Source organism: Mixophyes fleayi, chromosome 4 (genome assembly GCF_038048845.1).
Source record: "Mixophyes fleayi isolate aMixFle1 chromosome 4, aMixFle1.hap1, whole genome shotgun sequence".
Classification (NCBI taxonomy): Eukaryota; Metazoa; Chordata; class Amphibia; order Anura; family Limnodynastidae; genus Mixophyes; species Mixophyes fleayi.
This window is the reverse complement of record NC_134405.1, coordinates 262,661-282,500: the sequence shown is the minus strand read 5'-3', so window position 1 is coordinate 282,500 and position 19,840 is coordinate 262,661.

The following is a 19,840-nucleotide window of genomic DNA, read 5'->3' as shown; positions in this document are numbered from 1 at the left end:
GCTATGAGACTGTCCCTCCCCCTGCAGGGTGACACAGTGACACAGACAGAAGGGAGCTATGAGTCTGTCCCTCCCCCTGCAGGGTGACACAGACAGAAGAGAGCTATGAGACTGTCCCTCCCCCTGCAGGGTGACACAGACAGAAGGGAGCTATGAGTCTGTACCTCCCCCTGCAAGGTGATACAGACAGAAGGGAGCTATGAGTCTGTACCTCCCCCTGCAGGGTGACACAGTGACACAGACAGAAGGGAGCTATGAGTCTGTCCCTCCCCCTGCAGGGTGACACAGACAGAAGAGAGCTATGAGACTGTCCCTCCCCCTGCAGGGTGACACAGACAGAAGGGAGCTATGAGTCTGTACCTCCCCCTGCAAGGTGATACAGACAGAAGGGAGCTATGAGTCTGTACCTCCCCCTGCAGGGTGACACAGTGACACAGACAGAAGGGAGCTATGAGTCTGTCCCTCCCCCTGCAGGGTGACACAGACAGAAGGGAGCTATGAGTCTGTACCTCCCCCTGCAGGGTGACACAGTGACACAGACAGAAGGGAGCTATGAGTCTGTCCCTCCCCCTGCAGGGGTGACACAGACAGAAGGGAGCTATGAGACTGTCCCTCCCCCTGCAGGGTGACACAGTGACACAGACAGAAGGGAGCTATGAGTCTGTCCCTCCCCCTGCAGGGTGACACAGACAGAAGAGAGCTATGAGACTGTCCCTCCCCCTGCAGGGTGACACAGACAGAAGGGAGCTATGAGTCTGTACCTCCCCCTGCAAGGTGATACAGACAGAAGGGAGCTATGAGTCTGTACCTCCCCCTGCAGGGTGACACAGTGACACAGACAGAAGGGAGCTATGAGTCTGTCCCTCCCCCTGCAGGGTGACACAGACAGAAGAGAGCTATGAGACTGTCCCTCCCCCTGCAGGGTGACACAGACAGAAGGGAGCTATGAGTCTGTACCTCCCCCTGCAAGGTGATACAGACAGAAGGGAGCTATGAGTCTGTACCTCCCCCTGCAGGGTGACACAGTGACACAGACAGAAGGGAGCTATGAGTCTGTCCCTCCCCCTGCAGGGTGACACAGACAGAAGAGAGCTATGAGACTGTCCCTCCCCCTGCAGGGTGACACAGTGATACAGACAGAAGGGAGCTATGAGTCTGTCCCTCCCCCTGCAGGATGACATAGACAGGAGGGAGCCATGAGTTTGTCCCTCCCCTTGCAGGGTGACACAGTGACACAGACAGAAGGGAGCTATGAGTGTGTCCCTCCCCCTGCAGGGTGACACAGTGATACAGACAGAAGGGAGCTATGAGACTGTCACTCCCCCTGCAGGATGACATAGACAGGAGGGAGCCATGAATTTGTCCCTCCCCCTGCAGGGTGACACAGTGATACAGACAGAAGGGAGCTATGAGACTGTCCCTCCCCCTGCAGGATGTCATAGACAGGAGGGAGCCATGAGTTTGTCCCTCCCCCTGCAGGGTGACACAGTGATACAGACAGAAAGGAGCTATGAGTCTGTTCCTCCCCTTGCAGGGTGACACAGTGACACAGACAGAAGGGAGCTATGAGTCTGTCCCTCCCCCTGCAGGGTGCACAGTGTCACAGACAGAAGGGAGCTATGAGTCTGTCCCTCCCCCTGCAGCGTGACACAGACAGAAGGGTGCTATGAGTCTGTCCCTCCCCCTGTAGGGTGACACAGTGACACAGATAGAAGGGAGCTATGAGTCTGTCCCTCCCCCTGCAGGATGACACAGACCGAAGGGAGCTATGAGTCTGTCCCTCCCCCTGCAGGGTGACACAGTGACACAGATAGAAGGGAGCTATGAGTCTGTCCCTCTCCCTGCAGGGTGATACAGACAGAAGGGAGCTATGAGTCTGTCCCTCCCCCTGTAGGGTGACACAGTGACACAGACAGAAGGGAGCTATGAGACTGTCCCTCCCCCTGCAGGGTGACACAATGATACAGACAGAGGGGATCTATGAGTCTGTCCCTTCCCCTGCAGGGTGACATAGACAGGAGGGAGCCATGAGTCTGTCCCTCCCCCTGCAGGGTGACACAGTGATACAGACAGAAGGAAGCTATGAGACTGTCCCTCCCCCTGCAGGGTGACACAGTGACACAGACAGAAGGGAGCTATGAGTCTGTCCCTCCCCCTGCAGGGTGACACAGTGATACAAACAGAAGGGAGCTATGAGCATGTCCCTCCCCCTGCAGGGTGACACAGTGATACAGACAGAAGGAAGCTATGAGACTGTCCCCCCCCCCTGCAGGGTGACACAGTGACACAGACAGAAGGGAGCTATGAGTCTGTCCCTCCCCCTGCAGGGTGACACAGTGATACAAACAGAAGGGAGCTATGAGTCTGTCCCTCCCCCTGCAGGGTGACACAGTCGGTTTGATTCATTAAGGAAATTAAAGCAAAAAAAGGTGTACATTTTCTCCTGGACAATCCCTGGTACAATACAAGGGCTGCAAATTAGTTTATTGTTTTGCATATAAGGAAAAAACTGGCTGCTTTTTCATGTAGCACACACATACTTGTTAGCTTTATTTTTGCACTGAAATTTAGGTGTAAATGTATCAAGCTGCGAGTTTCCGACGGGTTTGAAAAGTGGAGATGTTGCCTATTGCAACCAATCAGTTACCATTTATTTAGTACATTCCCAAAATGATAGCTAGAATCTGATTGACTTCTATAGACAACATCTCCACTTTTCAAACCTGCTAGAAACTCTCAACTTGATAAATTTACCCCTTACAGTTGATCTAGGAAATGCCCAGGACATGCCCTACCCCAACTATAAATCTGTTTCCACATTTTAAATTTACGTCTCCCTTCAATGCAACATTTGTTTGCCAAGGTGCAAAGTTACTCCTTCCTTTCTCTTTACTTTCCTTAAAGACTCAGGCCCAGTAAGTCTCGTATATCCAGTGTGTGTGATACTTCTCTTTCCCGCTTATGAAGTGATCTGCACACAATAGCTGGGAGCAGGAATATTTTGCATACACTCATCAGAACAGTAGAGGAAACTATTGATGGAACACGGCTATAGGGCCATACATTCAGGAGCCAGGTTCTTCTCCACAGAACAAAAGGTTCTCTCTGTGTCACATTGTTCCACATTCATTGTGGCCTCCTCCCTTCATAACCTGTAGAGCGACTTCTTGCTGTGTCAGGAACAGACTGGATCTCTCTTCACATACTCATTAAAATACCTGACTTGACGTGGATCACCGACTCTTACGATATATCAAATATTATAAGAACAGAGTGTATAGACCTGAGACTGCACATCATGGTAGTGGGTCAGACGGCGTTATTTGGGCAGTTTTCTCTTCGTTGATACTATCAGGGATATTACCAGAGGGAAAGGCTTGTTGGGCCTGATTCATTAAGGAAAGTAAAGCACAAAAGGAGTGAATATGCTCCTGGACAAATCATGTTACAATACATGGGGTACATATAGGGATGTGCACCGGCCACTTTTGGTGTCTCGTGTTTTGTGTTTTGGATTTGGATTTGGATTTGCTTGAGGTTTTGGGTTCGGATTTGTTTCGCCAAAACACCTGACGAAAGGTTTTGGTTCGGATTTAAGGTTTTGGATTCGGATTTATTTTGAAAAAAACATAAAAAGTGTTAAAAACAAGTTTTTTGGTTTATTTTCACTCGTACGCTATTATTAACCTCAATAACATTCAATAACAATCATTTCCACTAATTCCCAGTCTATTCTGAACACCTCACAATATTGTTTTTAGTCCAAAACGTTTCACCGAGGTAGCTTTCTGGACTGCATAGTGCAGTGGTCCCGGTACACAATTTGGTACCGGGGCCACAATACCTCCGCCTTCAAATGGTCTGAATTCCACTGCATAGCTGCCTGCTCCTACATCCTCTGCAGCACATACAGGGTGTAGTTCGAGCGTGTCAATACCTCTTGTTTTTGACGATGACAGGTCATTTTCATTATATTATGATTTGGCAGCAACAGTCAACGTTGTTTAATATCTGATACGCCTCTATCTGGACTGCATAGTGGAGTGGCCTCGGTACCCAATTTGGTACCGGGGCCACAATACCTCCTCCAACTTTCAAGTGTAGTGTTTATAATTTATAAAAACTACAGTAGTTATAGCACGTCAATAACTCTTGTTTTAGACGACCATGGTACAGAGCATTCATCATTGAGATCCCATCAAGTATGTGAAAGACAGACAGGGTCGAAGTGTTATTTGTTGACTTTGTTAACCCAAAAATTGTCCCTGTTGCAAATATTCGTGCAATGAAGAGTGACTTTTTCTATTAAAGGATCAAGCTTTCAAGTGTAGTGTTTATAAGTTATAAACACTACAGTAGTTCAAGCACGTCAATACCTCTTGTTTTTGATTATGACAGGGCATTTTACTTTTGGTTTAATTTGTAGAATTTGTTTTAATTTTGTTTTACTTTGTGCTCATGGCAAACGACTGTTGAATGGTCACATAATGGCAATAAAAGAGTTGCAAGATGGAATTGTCCTTGGGCCCTCCCACCCACCCTTATGTTGTTGAAATAGGACATGCACACTTTAACAAACCAATCATTTCAGCGACAGGGCCTACCAAACAACTGTGGCTGAAATGATTGGTTTGTTTGGGCCCCCACACCAATAAAACAATTCATCTCTCCCTGTACAAACTAAACAGGCTCTACTGAGGCAAGATGTCGTCCTCATCCTCAACCTCTGATTCCTCTCCCCCTACAGTGTGTACTTCCTCCTCCTCACACATTATCAATTCGTCCCCGCTGGACTCCACAACCACAGGTCCCTCTGTAGTATCTGGAGGGCAGTGCTGTACTTCATTGAGGAATTGATAATTCATTTTTATGAACATCATTTTTTCAACATTCTGCGGAAGCAACCTCCTTCGCCGCTCACTGACCAGGTTCCCCGCTGCACTAAAAACTCTTTCCGAGTACACACTGGAGGGGGGACAACTCAGGTAAAATAGAGCCAGTTTGTACAGGGGCTTCCAAACTGCCTTTTTTTCCTGCCAGTAACAATATGGACTGTCTGACATGGATGGTGTCAGCAAAATAATCCTCCACCATTTTTTCTATTGTGACAGCATCCAATTTTTGTTTTCCATTATATGTAGCACAAGAGAGCGTACCCCTAAGCCACACACACTCGGCAAAGCCTTTAAAAATTATATGCGGCACAGGAGAGTACCACTGGACTTATACTGCTGAATCAGTGAACTTTGTAATATAGCAGTACCACTGGACTTATACTGCAGAATCAGTGAACTTTGTAATATAGCAGTACCACTGGACTTATACTGCTGAATCAGTGAACTTTGTAATATAGCAGTACCAATGGACTTAAACTGCAGAATCAGTGAACTTTGTAATATAGCAGTACCACTGGACTTATACTGCAGAATCAGTGAACTTTGTAATATTGCAGTACCACTGGACTTATACTGCAGAATCAGTGAACTTTGTAATATTGCAGTACCAATGGACTTATACTGCAGGATTGTTTTTGGATATTTTTTTTTAATTTATTTTTTTTATAATTTTTTCTTATTTATTTTTTTTATAACTTTTTTTAAAATTTTCTATAACTTGGGAATAATGGGGAAATAACAATGCCCTTAGAAGGACAGAGCACAGGACACAGCACCACTGGACTGAACAGGACACAGCACAGGACCCAGCAGCACCACTGAACTCAGAAGGACAAAGCACAGGACACAGCACCACTGGACTCAGCAGAACACAGCACAGCACAGCACAGCACAGAACTGAACAGCACAGCACAGCACAGCACGAGATATAGCAGGACAGAGGACCACCTAACACAACCTCCCTCTACCCTGATCAATGCCCGAGTGAAGATGGCGGCGGCTAGCGGGGAATTTATAGAATACGAGTATCGCGAGATCCGACAGCGGGATTATGACTCAGAGCCTCGGTTTCAGTTTTGCAATTGGCGGGAATACCCGGATCTGTCTCGGATCCGGCTCGGATCGGCAACGTTCGGGTGGGCTCGGATTTCAGATATCCGAGCCCGCTCATCACTAGGTACATATTCCTTTATTATTTTGCAAGTAAGGAAAACACTGGCTGCTTTTCATGTTCACACAAATACTTGTTTGCTTTATTTTTAAACTTAAAGTTGGTCTAGGACATGCCCTACTCCAACTATGGGCCTGATTAATCCAGGCACATATCTGACGACTTTGAGTATATAATTTGCAAAATCACTCTGTGCACTCCCAGAATTGGCAGAAACGTCTGTGAGCGCAGCCCTGTTCCGTGTGCCTGCGAGCGCAAAGGACACATACTACAGCCTACGAATTTGGCGAGTGAACTGAGCGGAGAAGGTTTGTTTTGCCGTAGTGAATCTACAGTAGGTGCGTGCCAAAATCAAGCGCACACAGCCACGTGGGAATCAAGCGCACACAGCCACGTGGGAAACAAGCGCACACAGCCACGTGGGAAACAAGCGCACACAGCCACATGGGAAACAAGCGCACACAGCCACGTGGGAATCAAGCGCACACAGCCACATGTGCGTCTGAAAGGTTACTTGTTTTCCTGCCATATCTCTTAATCCAGCTACAGGGCTAATCTAAGTCCTGATCGGTAGTCATGACAGTCTCATATACATAATACAACATGTGTTTGCAATCACAAGCAGCTGTAAAATGTGTTCTACGCTCAGTAGACATTAACAACATTCTAATAAATGTATGTCATGAGGTGGGACTTAATAGCAAAAAAACACTTTTTTAATATTTATTTTTACTGTTTGAACACTAATATCTTTATTATTATCAGGTACAATAATGCAAGGTTGTTTTTTTAATTTCTGTGTGCTCTTTTGCAAATGTATTGATCCACATGGGTATTGGATGCATCCTGCAGCATCTTGTATAGTAGAGCAGATCCCGATTTCAGAAGCACACGTATGTAGAGATCCATGCCTTGATGAAGCACACGTATGTAGAGATCCATGCCTTGATGAAGCACAGGTATCCAGAGATCCATTCCTTGATGAAGCACACGTATGTAGAGATCAATGCCTTGATGAAGCACACGTATGTAGAGATCCATGCCTTGATGAAGCACACGTTTGTAGAGATCCATGCCTTGATGAAGCACACGTTTGTAGAGATCCATGCCTTGATGAATTTAGGAGTACTAAACCCTAAATACATGTGTATAATAGTGAACGCAGGTTGCACTCAGAACACATCCCTTTAAATCTGTAATCACATAACCCAATGGGCCTGATTCATTAAGGATTCATTAATCCTAAAAATAAGAGTAAATTAGCACCTTGGCAAAACCATGTTGCATTAGAGGGCAGGTCAATGTAAAATGTGGGCACATATTTATAGTTGTGGTAGGGCAGGTCCTAGATCATCTTTAATTCTCACTATAGAAACAAAGCTATAAGGTATTTGTGTGCTACATGAAAAAGCAGCCAGTGATTACTTATGTATAAAACAATAAACTAATTTACACCCCTTGTAGTGTAACATTTTGTCTAGGAGCAAATTTACTCCTTTTTATTTGCTTTGCCATTGTCTTGCATGTCAAATGAATCATATATTTTATTCCATCGTATTTTTAAACATATTTGGAACTTTTATCATACATTTTACAGAATATGATGGTAAAACAACGTTTAATCACTTGTAATGAGTATAAAATAAATAAGGTTACAGTGCAGAGCGATTCTCAGTAGAGTTATAGCTATATAGTTACATATATAATTATAGTCTAGTCTGGTACGAAGCCCCACAATGCGTTTGGTAGAATCCTAAACTATCAGGGCAATCTGCTTGTAATGTTACCTCATCCAGTAGTGGTAACCAGCTCTTCTGAAAGCCTTGTGTACTGGCATTGAAGTTTACTGAGAAGAATCATGTAGTCACTTATTAATATTATAATTCATACAAGTCATGGTGGGATTGATGTTATTGTAAGAAATCCTTTGTGTTACTTGTTCTTACAATGAAGTGTCTTATTCTAAAGACACAGGAAGAGAGATCTTGCTCCTTGTCCTTATCGAATAACCTGGAAGTTCACAATTCTACAGGTGACCCTACCGCAACACATCCGTACTCATCAGAGGGTGGGTGGGGGCTTCTATAGATTGTGTGCTGTTCTACAGATGACCCTACCGCAACACATCCGTACTCATCAGAGGGTGGGTGGGGGCATCTATAGAGTGTGTGCTGTTCTACAGGTGACCCTACCGCAACACATCCGTACTCATCAGAGGGTGGGTGGGGGCATCTATAGATTGTGTGCTGTTCTACAGGTGACCCTACCACAACACATCCGTACTCATCAGAGGGTGGGTGGGGGCATCTATAGAGTGTGTGCTGTTCTACAGGTGACCCTACCGCAACACATCCGTACTCATCAGAGGGTGGGTGGGGGCATCTATAGAGTGTGTGCTGTTCTACAGGTGACCCTACCGCAACACATCCGTACTCATCAGAGGGTGGGTGGGGGCATCTATAGATTGTGTGCTGTTCTACAGGTGACCCTACCACAACACATCCGTACTCATCAGAGGGTGGGTGGGGGCATCTATAGAGTGTGTGCTGTTCTACAGGTGACCCTACCGCAACACATCCGTACTCATCAGAGGGTGGGTGGGGGCTTCTATAGAGTGTGTGCTGTTCTACAGGTGACCCTACCGCAACACATCCGTACTCATCAGAGGGTGGGTGGGGGCATCTATAGATTGTGTGCTGTTCTACAGGTGACCCTACCACAACATATCCGTACTCATCAGAGGGTGGGTGGGGGCATCTATAGAGTGTGTGCTGTTCTACAGGTGACCCTACCACAACACATCCGTACTCATCAGAGGGTGGGTGGGGGCATCTATAGATTGTGTGCTGTTCTACAGGTGACCCTACCTCAACACATCTGTGATCATCAGAGGGGATGTGGGTGGCGTATATAAAGTGTGTCTTGTTCTACAGGTGACCCTACCGCAACACATCCGTACTCATCAGAGGGTGGGTGGGGGCTTCTATAGAGTGTGTGTTGTTCTACAGGTGACCCTACCGCAACACATCCGTACTCATCAGAGGGTGGGTGGGGGCATCTATAGATTGTGTGCTGTTCTACAGGTGACCCTACCACAACATATCCGTACTCATCAGAGGGTGGGTGGGGGCATCTATAGAGTGTGTGCTGTTCTACAGGTGACCCTACCGCAACACATCCGTACTCATCAGAGGGTGGGTGGGGGCTTCTATAGAGTGTGTGCTGTTCTACAGGTGACCCTACCGCAACACATCCGTACTCATCAGAGGGTGGGTGGGGGCATCTATATGTAACCCCTGGGGATGCTGCAGTTGGACTTGAGCACCCAGGGGCTAATAATCACAATTGCATCAGTAAGAAAAGAGATGCATATAGCTATTTACCAGTCAAGGAGAAGGAACTACATCTCCCAGAAAGCTGTTATGAAGAGGGGGCGGAGCCTAAGAAGACTGAGAAACCAGAGGGCGGAGAGAGGAAGGGAGAGAGGAGCATCCTGGGAGAGACTGAGCTGTGTGACCAGTTCAGATAGGTGACCCTAGGCAGAAGGGCACTGGATGAGTGATCTGAGCAGAGAGAGCAGTCTGCAGAGATATCAAAGCTCGGTGCAGTTCTGAACAGAACCTGCTGGAAGCCACAGTTTGAAGCTGTAGGAGGAGGTTTGCATGCATCTCTGAAGAAGGACATTTTACAAGTCAGCCATTTTGGAGATAATCAAGTTCAGACCTGTGACACACTGGTGCAGATAAGTTACTGGTTACTTTTATCTATCTGTTGTTGTTCAAGTGGGGTTTGGACTATATCTGGCCACAAGGGCTGAAGAGTTAGGGATAGATGGGTGGGCAGGAAAATATGCACCAAGTGTGTGTCTAATCAGCACTTGTGGAACTACAAGTCCCAGGATACAAATTAGAAAGGATTTTACAGTTGTTGCTAGAGGAGGGTCTGCATACTGTGACTGCTGTACCTCACTGCAAGTGATTTAAAGATCTCCAAAATCTGCAAACTGGACACATGATGTTTCCATGCCATGCTGCATACATACAGAAGGGCCCCAACTTGCAGTGCACTGCTCTATTTGTGTGGTGTGTTTGAATACTGCTGTGTGTGTTTGGCAGTACATTGTAGGGCTATAAGGGAAAATATATAAATTCACCCTGCAAGATATTCACAGTATCAGGAGCAAGTAAGATATCTGATATATTTTTTCATGTGTATAAAGCTGTGACAGTTAATGGTTATATTGTTATATATTATATTATATTGTATGCTGTTATTGATTTATTGCGAGTTTTTGTGTTAACTTGGTGTGCATAGTAAGAAGTGGTGCGCCACTTTCATCCACACTTGTTTTATTACTGTATTGTATTGTTTGCACTATTATTTCAAATTATACCAAAGTATATTTTTCTATAAAATTACAAAGCTGCATTTAGGATTTCCATTTAAATAAATGTGCCTGGCTGGCTTTTGCAGCACACATTTTGTCACAGAGTGTTAATACTGGGCAGGGGGTTTCCCGAATCTCCCCCTGGTGTATCTTTTGAACACCCCCTTGTGTATTAAGCGTTGTGAGGGTATATATATATATTGAACCACGCAGATGCTTCTCACCTTGGTACTTGGTTTTCAGTGCCTCCACCCGAATCTCTGCTTTCTCTTCTGGGGGGTGTTCAAAAGATACACCAGGGGGAGATTCGGGAAACCCCCTGCCCAGTATTAACACTCTGTGACAAAATGTGTGCTGCAAAAGCCAGCCAGGCACATTTATTTAAATGGAAATCCTAAATGCAGCTTTGTAATTTTATAGAAAAATATACTTTGGTATAATTTGAAATAATAGTGCAAACAATACAATACAGTAATAAAACAAGTGTGGATGAAAGTGGCGCACCACTTCTTACTATGCACACCAAGTTAACACAAAAACTCGCAATAAATCAATAACAGCATACAATATAATATAATATATAACAATATAACCATTAACTGTCACAGCTTTATACACATGAAAAAATATATCAGATATCTTACTTGCTCCTGATACTGTGAATATCTTGCAGGGTGAATTTATATATTTTCCCTTATAGCCCTACAATGTACTGCCAAACACACACAGCAGTATTCAAACACACCACACAAATAGAGCAGTGCACTGCAAGTTGGGGCCCTTCTGTATGTATGCAGCATGGCATGGAAACATCATGTGTCCAGTTTGCAGATTTTGGAGATCTTTAAATCACTTGCAGTGAGGTACAGCAGTCACAGTATGCAGACCCTCCTCTAGCAACAACTGTAAAATCCTTTCTAATTTGTATCCTGGGACTTGTAGTTCCACAAGTGCTGATTAGACACACACTTGGTGCATATTTACCTGCCCACCCATCTATCCCTAACTCTTCAGCCCTTGTGGCCAGATATAGTCCAAACCCCACTTGAACAACAACAGATAGATAAAAATAACCAGTAACTTATCTGCACCAGTGTGTCACAGGTCTGAACTTGATTATCTCCAAAATGGCTGACTTGTAAAATGTCCTTCTTCAGAGATGCATGCAAACCTCCTCCTACAGCTTCAAACTGTGGCTTCCAGCAGGTTCTGTTCAGAACTGCACCAAGCTTTGATATCTCTGCAGACTGCTCTCTCTGCTCAGATCACTCATCCAGTGCCCTTCTGCCTAGGGTCACCTATCTGAACTGGTCACACAGCTCAGTCTCTCCCAGGATGCTCCTCTCTCCCTTCCTCTCTCCGCCCTCTGGTTTCTCAGTCTTCTTAGACTCCGCCCCCTCTTCATAACAGCTTTCTGGGAGATGTAGTTCCTTCTCCTTGACTGGTAAATAGCTATATGCATCTCTTTTCTTACTGATGCAATTGTGATTATTAGCCCCTGGGTGCTCAAGTCCAACTGCAGCATCCCCAGGGGTTACATATAGATTGTGTGCTGTTCTACAGGTGACCCTACCACAACATATCCGTACTCATCAGAGGGTGGGTGGGGGCATCTATAGAGTGTGTGCTGTTCTACAGGTGACCCTACCACAACACATCCGTACTCATCAGAGGGTGGGTGGGGGCATCTATAGATTGTGTGCTGTTCTACAGGTGACCCTACCACAACATATCCGTACTCATCAGAGGGTGGGTGGGGGCATCTATAGATTGTGTGCTGTTCTACAGGTGACCCTACCACAACATATCCGTACTCATCAGAGGGTGGGTGGGGGCATCTATAGATTGTGTGCTGTTCTACAGGTGACCCTACCTCAACACATCTGTGATCATCAGAGGGGATGTGGGTGGCGTATATAAAGTGTGTCTTGTTCTACAGGTGACCCTACCACAACACATCCGTACTCATCAGAGGGTGGGTGGGGGCATCTATAGAGTGTGTGTTGTTCTACAGGTGACCCTACCACAACACATCCGTAGTCATCAAAGGGTGGGTGGGGGCATCTATAGAGTGTGTGCTGTTCTACAGGTGACCCTACCACAACACATCCGTAGTCATCAGAGGGTGGGTGGGGGCATCTATAGAGTGTGTGCTGTTCTACAGGTGACCCTACCTCAACACATCCGTAGTCATCAAAGGGTGGGTGGGGGCATCTATAGATTGTGTGCTGTTCTACAGGTGACCCTACCTCAACAGATCTGTGATCATCAGAGGGGATGTGGGTGGCGTATATAAAGTGTGTCTTGTTCTACAGGTGACCCTACCACATCCGTGATCACTAGAAGTGGGGTGAGGTGGGGAGTCTATAGAGTGTGTGCTATTTTACAGGTATCCCTACCACAACACATATATGATGTAAAGTGCTGTTCCTTTTCCATTCAGGGACAGCCGCCTACTGCTTGTTCGGTCGTGCCTGGTTGCCTAGCAACCAGATGCGGCTCATCCGGGCATTGATTCGGCACAAGGGAGCATGCGCATCCCTTTGCTAGGCAACGGGATGATTCACAAAGCTCTGGCGCCATCCTGTGATCATCTGGATCCTAATTCGATACAATGATGCCTCTGGCACCATACTGGTGCATAGTATTGGGCCCCCCAGCTCCAGTGCTACTTACTGTGCTCCTATGCTATTGATTTCCTTTGCATGACCCCAGCTTGTTCCTGACCTGTTTCGGATTATGCTTGGCTCTGATTATCTCCTAGTGTTCACCTTGCTGCCCGTGACCATTCTCTCTGGATCTCCCTTGTGTCCGGCTTGTCTGAGACCATTCTTCCTGTATCACCCTGGTGTCCTTCGCTGTCTGCACATTACCGAACCGGCCTGTCTGACTACCCTCTACTCTGCATTGCCTCGCTGGTGGATCAGTTTGAGGACAATGACCTGTGCTTCTCCCGCAACAAAATCCAAACCCCCTTGCAGGGGTCCCTGGTGAAGACCGGAGGTGCGTTAGACTCTGCATCTCTCTCTCAACCAGTACCAACACCATAAGGTAACTACCAGTGTTGTAATCCTCTGACAGTATACTCAAGCCATGTCTTTGGATGGTACAGGGGAACCTTCTGCCTGCAACTTGCTTCTCCATCTTGCTCAGTGGGTAGAACAACAGGAGTCAGACCAGGCACGACTTCTACAATGTGTACAGGGAGTCGTAACCCATTTGGAAGCCCTGCAGAATTCTCTGGCAGCAGCTCCCACGGTTGCTACCTCTTTAGTTACCGTCTCTTCAGTACTCCACATTCCTCCACCTGATAAATTCGATGGTGGTTCGAAAAAAAAGCAGAGGCTTCTTGAACCAGTGCGCCATTCAGTTCGAATGTAATCTGGCTGCCTTCCCTTTGAAATAAACTAAAGTGGCTTTCATTGTCTTCCTACTCACTGGCCAGGTTTTGGCTTGGGCCTCATCACTCTGGGAACGGAATGATCCCCTCCTCAGGAACTCAGCTTCCTTCATTGAAGCCTTACAAAAAAAATTTGATGAATCTGGACGTGTCCTCTCTACGGCCTCAAGTCTCCATAACCTCTGCCAGCGTACTCTTAAAGTAGGCCAGTATGCCGTACAATTTCGCACCACAGTGCCATAATTCTCTTTCTTCGGTTTCCTCATTTCTGGTGAGGGGCTACAAATGGATCCAGCCAAGGTAACAGCCATTTCTAATTGGCCATAACCCCAAGGGCTCAAGGCTATTCAAGGTTTTGTCGACTTTGAAGACCAATATTGCTCCCATTATGGCACTCACCTGAAGATCGGTCAATTCTAAAACTTGGTCTCCTGAGGCTGTGAAGAAGGCTTTCCCTTCAGCCCCTGTCCTCTCTCAACCAGATCAATTACAACCTTTTTTATTAGAAGTCGATGCTTCATCTGTGAGTATTGGGACAATGCTCTTTGAAAAGACATCTTCTGGCTCTCACACCCCCTATGGTTTCTTCTTGAGAAGATTCTGTCCCTGTGAAAGTAATTATGGAATCGGGGATAAAGAACTGTTAGCTGTTAAATCTGCTCTTGAGGAATGGCATTGTCACACTCTGGCCCCGCGAGCGGGTACCGGCACCCTTACCCTGCTTCTACAGGTGGTGATCCCAGCATCACAGCCGCATCCGTCCGATGGCAGGTGCCATCTTGCTCTCGGGTCTGTGCATGAGCAGACCAGCTTTCCTTCTTCAGATCTCCCACTTACTCCTCATTAGCCACAACCTCTTTGAGGAGTATTTAAAGCACCTGAATCTCCTGTCAGGTGCCTATTCTTTGAGCTCAGTAAGGACTTGGCTCATTTTACCTCCTTAGTGTACAGTTCTCGGCTGTTTCCTTTGTTCCCGGCTCCTCCGAATCAATCTGCCTGGTACTCCCTCAAGGGACAGCGACCTGCAGGATAGGAGCTGATAAGACCATACCTCCTTGCGGGGGTTCCTGGTGAAAATCACCAACCCCTTAGCCTCCGCGCTCTTGGGTGAGTCGTGCCACATCAGGCAGATTAAGGGGATTCCTAGGTCACCCTCAGCAACCGTGACAGGCGTCATTTTCTGAAAGGAGCTATTCATCCTGTAACAGTTTTCACCGATCATAGTGACCTCATCTTCATTCATGACACTCGCTGTCTTAATCCTCGTCAGGCTCGCCGGGCATCTTTTTTCTCCCAGTTTGATCTGGTACTTACCTACCATTTTGGGTCTAATAATGGCAGAGCCAACGCCTTGTCACCCTCTCTCAACAACTCTGACCTCTGGGCAACTCTTGAGCTTCAAACAATCATCAATCCTTCCAACATTATAGCATTGACCAGAACAATGGCAAGGACCCCCCCCCTTACTGGATGTTCATTCTTGGAACCGAACCTAAGACCTAAGGCACTGCTCTGGGCTCACTCTTCCCAATTTGCTGGTCACGCTGGTGTGAAGAAAACCCAAGCTCTCTGGCGACAACGTCTCTGGTGGCCCACCCTCTCCCTGGATGTTCGCAAATTTGTTGCGGCTTGCATGGTCTGTGCCGAGCACAAGTCTACCTGATGTCCACCTTGAGGCCTCCTTCATCCTCTGCCCATTCCAGATTCTCATTGGGTGAGCATTTCTATGGATTTTGTCCTCTAGTATTCAAACCTTCAAGCTTCTCTGAAAAACCCACCTCTTCAGACAAGCCTATAATATTCCTCAACCCCCATCTTTATCTCTCTAGGTTACCCCATTACCACTCTCTACACAGCTAACACAAGACAACAACCCTCTGACCAACATTGCTGTGTGACTGATCACACAGCCTACTCAATACTTTTTACCTTTGCATTCTAGCTCAAAAATATGCAATATGATGTAGCACTTACCCTTATGTATCAAACTCCCATTGTCCCATATATTGTAAGCTTGCTAGCAGGGCCCTCTTACCCCTATGTCTGTATGTATTACTCAGTATTGTTTTATTACTGTTTGTTTCCAATTGTAAAGCGCTACGGAATTTGCTGGCACTACATAAATAAATGTGGAAGCTGATGATCTTCCCCTGTGGTTGTAAAACTACCTGGGTAGTTATCAACAGATTTTCGAAAAATGGCCCATTTCGGCTCTCTGCTTGGCTTACCCTCCGCCACTCAACTAGCTCTCATCTTTATTAAGGAAATTTTTGGACTCCATGGCTGTCCTTGAGAGATCATTTCTGATAGAGGGGTTTGTCCTCATCCTCATCCTCATTTATTTATTTATATAGCGCCACTAATTCCACAGCGCTGTTGTTACAACTCACCTGTCCACGTTCCTGCGCCGCAATCCTCTCTCTCTTCCGGGTCTCGGCAGCGCTGTCACGTGATCGCGCAGGGCGGGGAATTCAAAGCTGCAAATATGAAAACCCTGCTCTGACGCCTGGGCAGCATCAGAGCAACTTCCTCCGTTCCTGACTTGGCGTTTCAGTGTGGATTCCTTGTGTATCAGACCTGCTTTGCTGACTTCCCAGGCTCTCTATCACAGTGTACCAAACCCAGGCTTGTTGACCACGTATATATCTCTGAACTCCAGTGTACCAGACCCAGGCTTGTTGACCACGTATATACCTCTGAACTTCAGTGTACCAGACCTCGGCTATCCTGACTCCGCATATCCTGGCATTCCTGTGTACCGAACCGGCTATCCTGACTACTATCTCTGCATTCCTGTATTCTGATTTGGCTATCCTGACCACGAAGTGGTTCATATTCATCTCCTGGCTTTGGTGTGATCGTGAGCTACCTCACACATCCTTACCTCTAGAGGCAGACCAGTGGACTGCGACCTGCGATCCTCCGCAGCGAAGCCCATCCCACCTTGCGGTGGTTCTTGGTGAACACCAGGGGGTTCGTTAGACTCCGCACCACTGGCAGGCCAGCACTGATCTAGAGTAAGGCAAGTACTCCATATTATACTACCTAATGTTACAGTATTGTTACAGTTGGCTCTGACCAAAATATGGATAGTGCGGGAGACCCATCTCCTAGGGATTTGTTCGAACACCTGTTAGGAACAGTAGAAAAGCAGAAATCAAATCAGGATCAGTTGCTTAAATTTTTACAAGGACTGTCAGTCCAAATGGATATCTTGCAGACAACTTTAGCAGTGTCAGGGGTGGCATCAGCCCCTATACAGGCTCCTACTGCTGCCTCATCACCTGCAGGCGCAGCTTCATCTCTGTGCTATACAGTTTGAGCTCCTTCCCGGGAATTTTCCATCTGAAAAAGCCAAAGTAGCATATATAATATCCCTCTTGTCTGGTCAGGCCCTAGCCTGGGCATCCCCACTCTGGGAGAGAGATGAACCCTTATTACATAACTACCCCAATTTCCTCTCTACCTTCAAGAAGGTTTTTGATGAGCCCGGTCGGGTCACCAATGCAGCTACCAGCATCCTTCGTCTTCAGCAAGGAAGCCTCTCTGTAGGTCAATATGCGTTACAGTTTAGGACTATGGCCTCAGAGCTCCGGTGGAATAACGAAACCTTAATATCTGCTTTTTGGCAAGGTCTTACAGACCAAATTAAGGATGAATTGATCTCCCAAGAACTCCCTACTTCTTTGGATGATTTAATTTCCTTATGCATTAAAATTGATCTTCGCTTCAAGGAGCGATCTCTGAAGAAGGAACAATCCCAGTGTGGTCCTTTTCATCTTGCTCCTAGTTTTCAGACCCCTTTCCAACCTCTGGAGGAACCCATGCAGCTCGGGAGAACCCGCCTTTCTGCTGAGGAGAGAGAGAAGGTTCAGGAACAGATTGTGCTTGTACTGTGGCAAAGGGGGGGGTCATCTTTTGGGTGCCTGTCCCAAACGCCCGGGAAACGACAGAACCTAAAGTTTAGTAGGGAGGTTTCGTTAGGTCCCTCTTTTCACATACTCTCTTCTTTCAACAGTAGAGATTGTCTTAACCACGGGGGTCGAGGCGGTACTATCGCAGAAAGACTCAAGTGGTAAATTTCATCCTTGTGGGGTTTTTTCTCGTTGGTTTCTCCCCGCAGAAAAAGAACTATGGAATCGGCGATAAGGAGCTTTTGGCCCTCTCTGAGTGGAGACATTTACTTGAAGGTACTCAGTCTTCGGTAACGGTATACACCGATCACAAGAATTTACTTTATCTACGGCACATTGTCTAAACCTCCATCAAGCCAGATGGGCCATCTTCTTTTCATGCTTTAATATCAATATTACCTTCCGCCCAGGCTCAAAGAATGTCAAAGCAGATGCTCTTTCTAGATAATTTGATGCCACTGATACCGAAGCCCCAGAGAGAGACAAATTAATCTTGGATACCAACTGTATATTGGCCTTGTCTCTGTTGACTGAGAGAAGTTGTCCTCCGGGGAGAACCTTTGTAACTCCACACCTTTGTGTCAAACTATTACATTGGGCCCATTTTTCCCTTTTTTCTGGACATACTGGGATGCGGAAGACTTGGGAATTAATCTCCTGAAAATACTGGTGGCCTACTATACGTCAAGCCTTTTTTCTCAGCCTGCTCAAGATGTGCTCAGCATAAAGTTCCCAAAGAAAAGCCTACTGGTCCGCTTATGTCATTACCTATTCCTGATATTCCATGGTCTCACATTTCAATGTACTTTATCACGGATCTTCCGATTTCTAAGGGATGGACCGTCATCTGGGTCGTCACTAACCGGTTTTCTAAAGTAGCACATTTTCTGCCTCTGAAGAAACTTCCTTCATTTCCCTTCTTAGCGGACCTTTTTATTAAAGAAATTTTTTGACTCCATGGCTGTCCTACACATATAGTATCTGATCGTGGGTCACAATTTGTATCTAAGTTCTGGAGAGCTTTTTGCCAAAAACTAGGAACCAAACTGGATCTTTCATCTGCATATCATCCCCAGACTAATGGATTGACCGAGAGGACTAATCAGGAATTGGAGAAGTTTTGAAGGTTTTACATCTCTGCCAATCAAGATAATTGGGTTGATCTTCCTCCCTGGGCAGAGTTCGCTCACAACCACCATTACCATGAAGCAGCCTACAAATCCCCCTTCTTTATCTTGTATGGTTGTCATCCCAGGCAACCAGCGGTGGATTCTCTCTTTCATAGGTTTTCTACCATCTGGGATCTAGTGAAAACCAGCCTGAGGAGATCCGCTATCCGTGCTAAGAAGGCGTATGACAATAAGAAGAGGGTAGCTCCTCAATTCAACCCAGGGGATAAGGTGTGGCTATCCACCTGTAACATTCATTTGAAAGTTCCTAGCAAGAGATTGGCTCCTAGATTTATCAGTCCTTTTGAAATATCCAAGTGTCACTGTCCGGAGACTGGATAGGAGCCCAGTGACAGGGAGGAAGGCTGGCTAACAGGAGATTAGATGGAAGAAAGGTCAAACAAGCCGGGTTCAGTACACAGAGAGGTGTAGAGGTCCAAAGGGTGAGGCAGTAGCGTAGTGGAGGGCAAGCCGAGGTCAGTACACATGTATTAGATGCAGCTAGACAGGAACATCAACAGGAGCTAGATCACAGATACAGAGCACAATAATCAGGCACTGGAGACAGGAACTGGCCAGGCTTTTATAGGAAGTCAAGGGGTGGAGCTAAGGCATGCTGGAAGATCAGGAGATCACTGGAACTGATCTAGAACACAGAATAAAGGCAAGGAACTGTCCAGCAGCCAGAATAGCTCAGTCAGCAGAGCAGCAGTCCACGGAGGCAGAAGCCCTGGGTTTGAATCCTGACAGTTCTCCCCTCCTTCCAGTACATCCTCTGGACGTCTCAGGAGCTGGCTTACCAGGATGTCTCTGGTGAAACAGTCTGGTCAATTTGGAGGCATGGATATTTTCTGCAGGCTCCCACAAATTTTCTTCTGGACCATATCCACTCCCTTTTACCAAA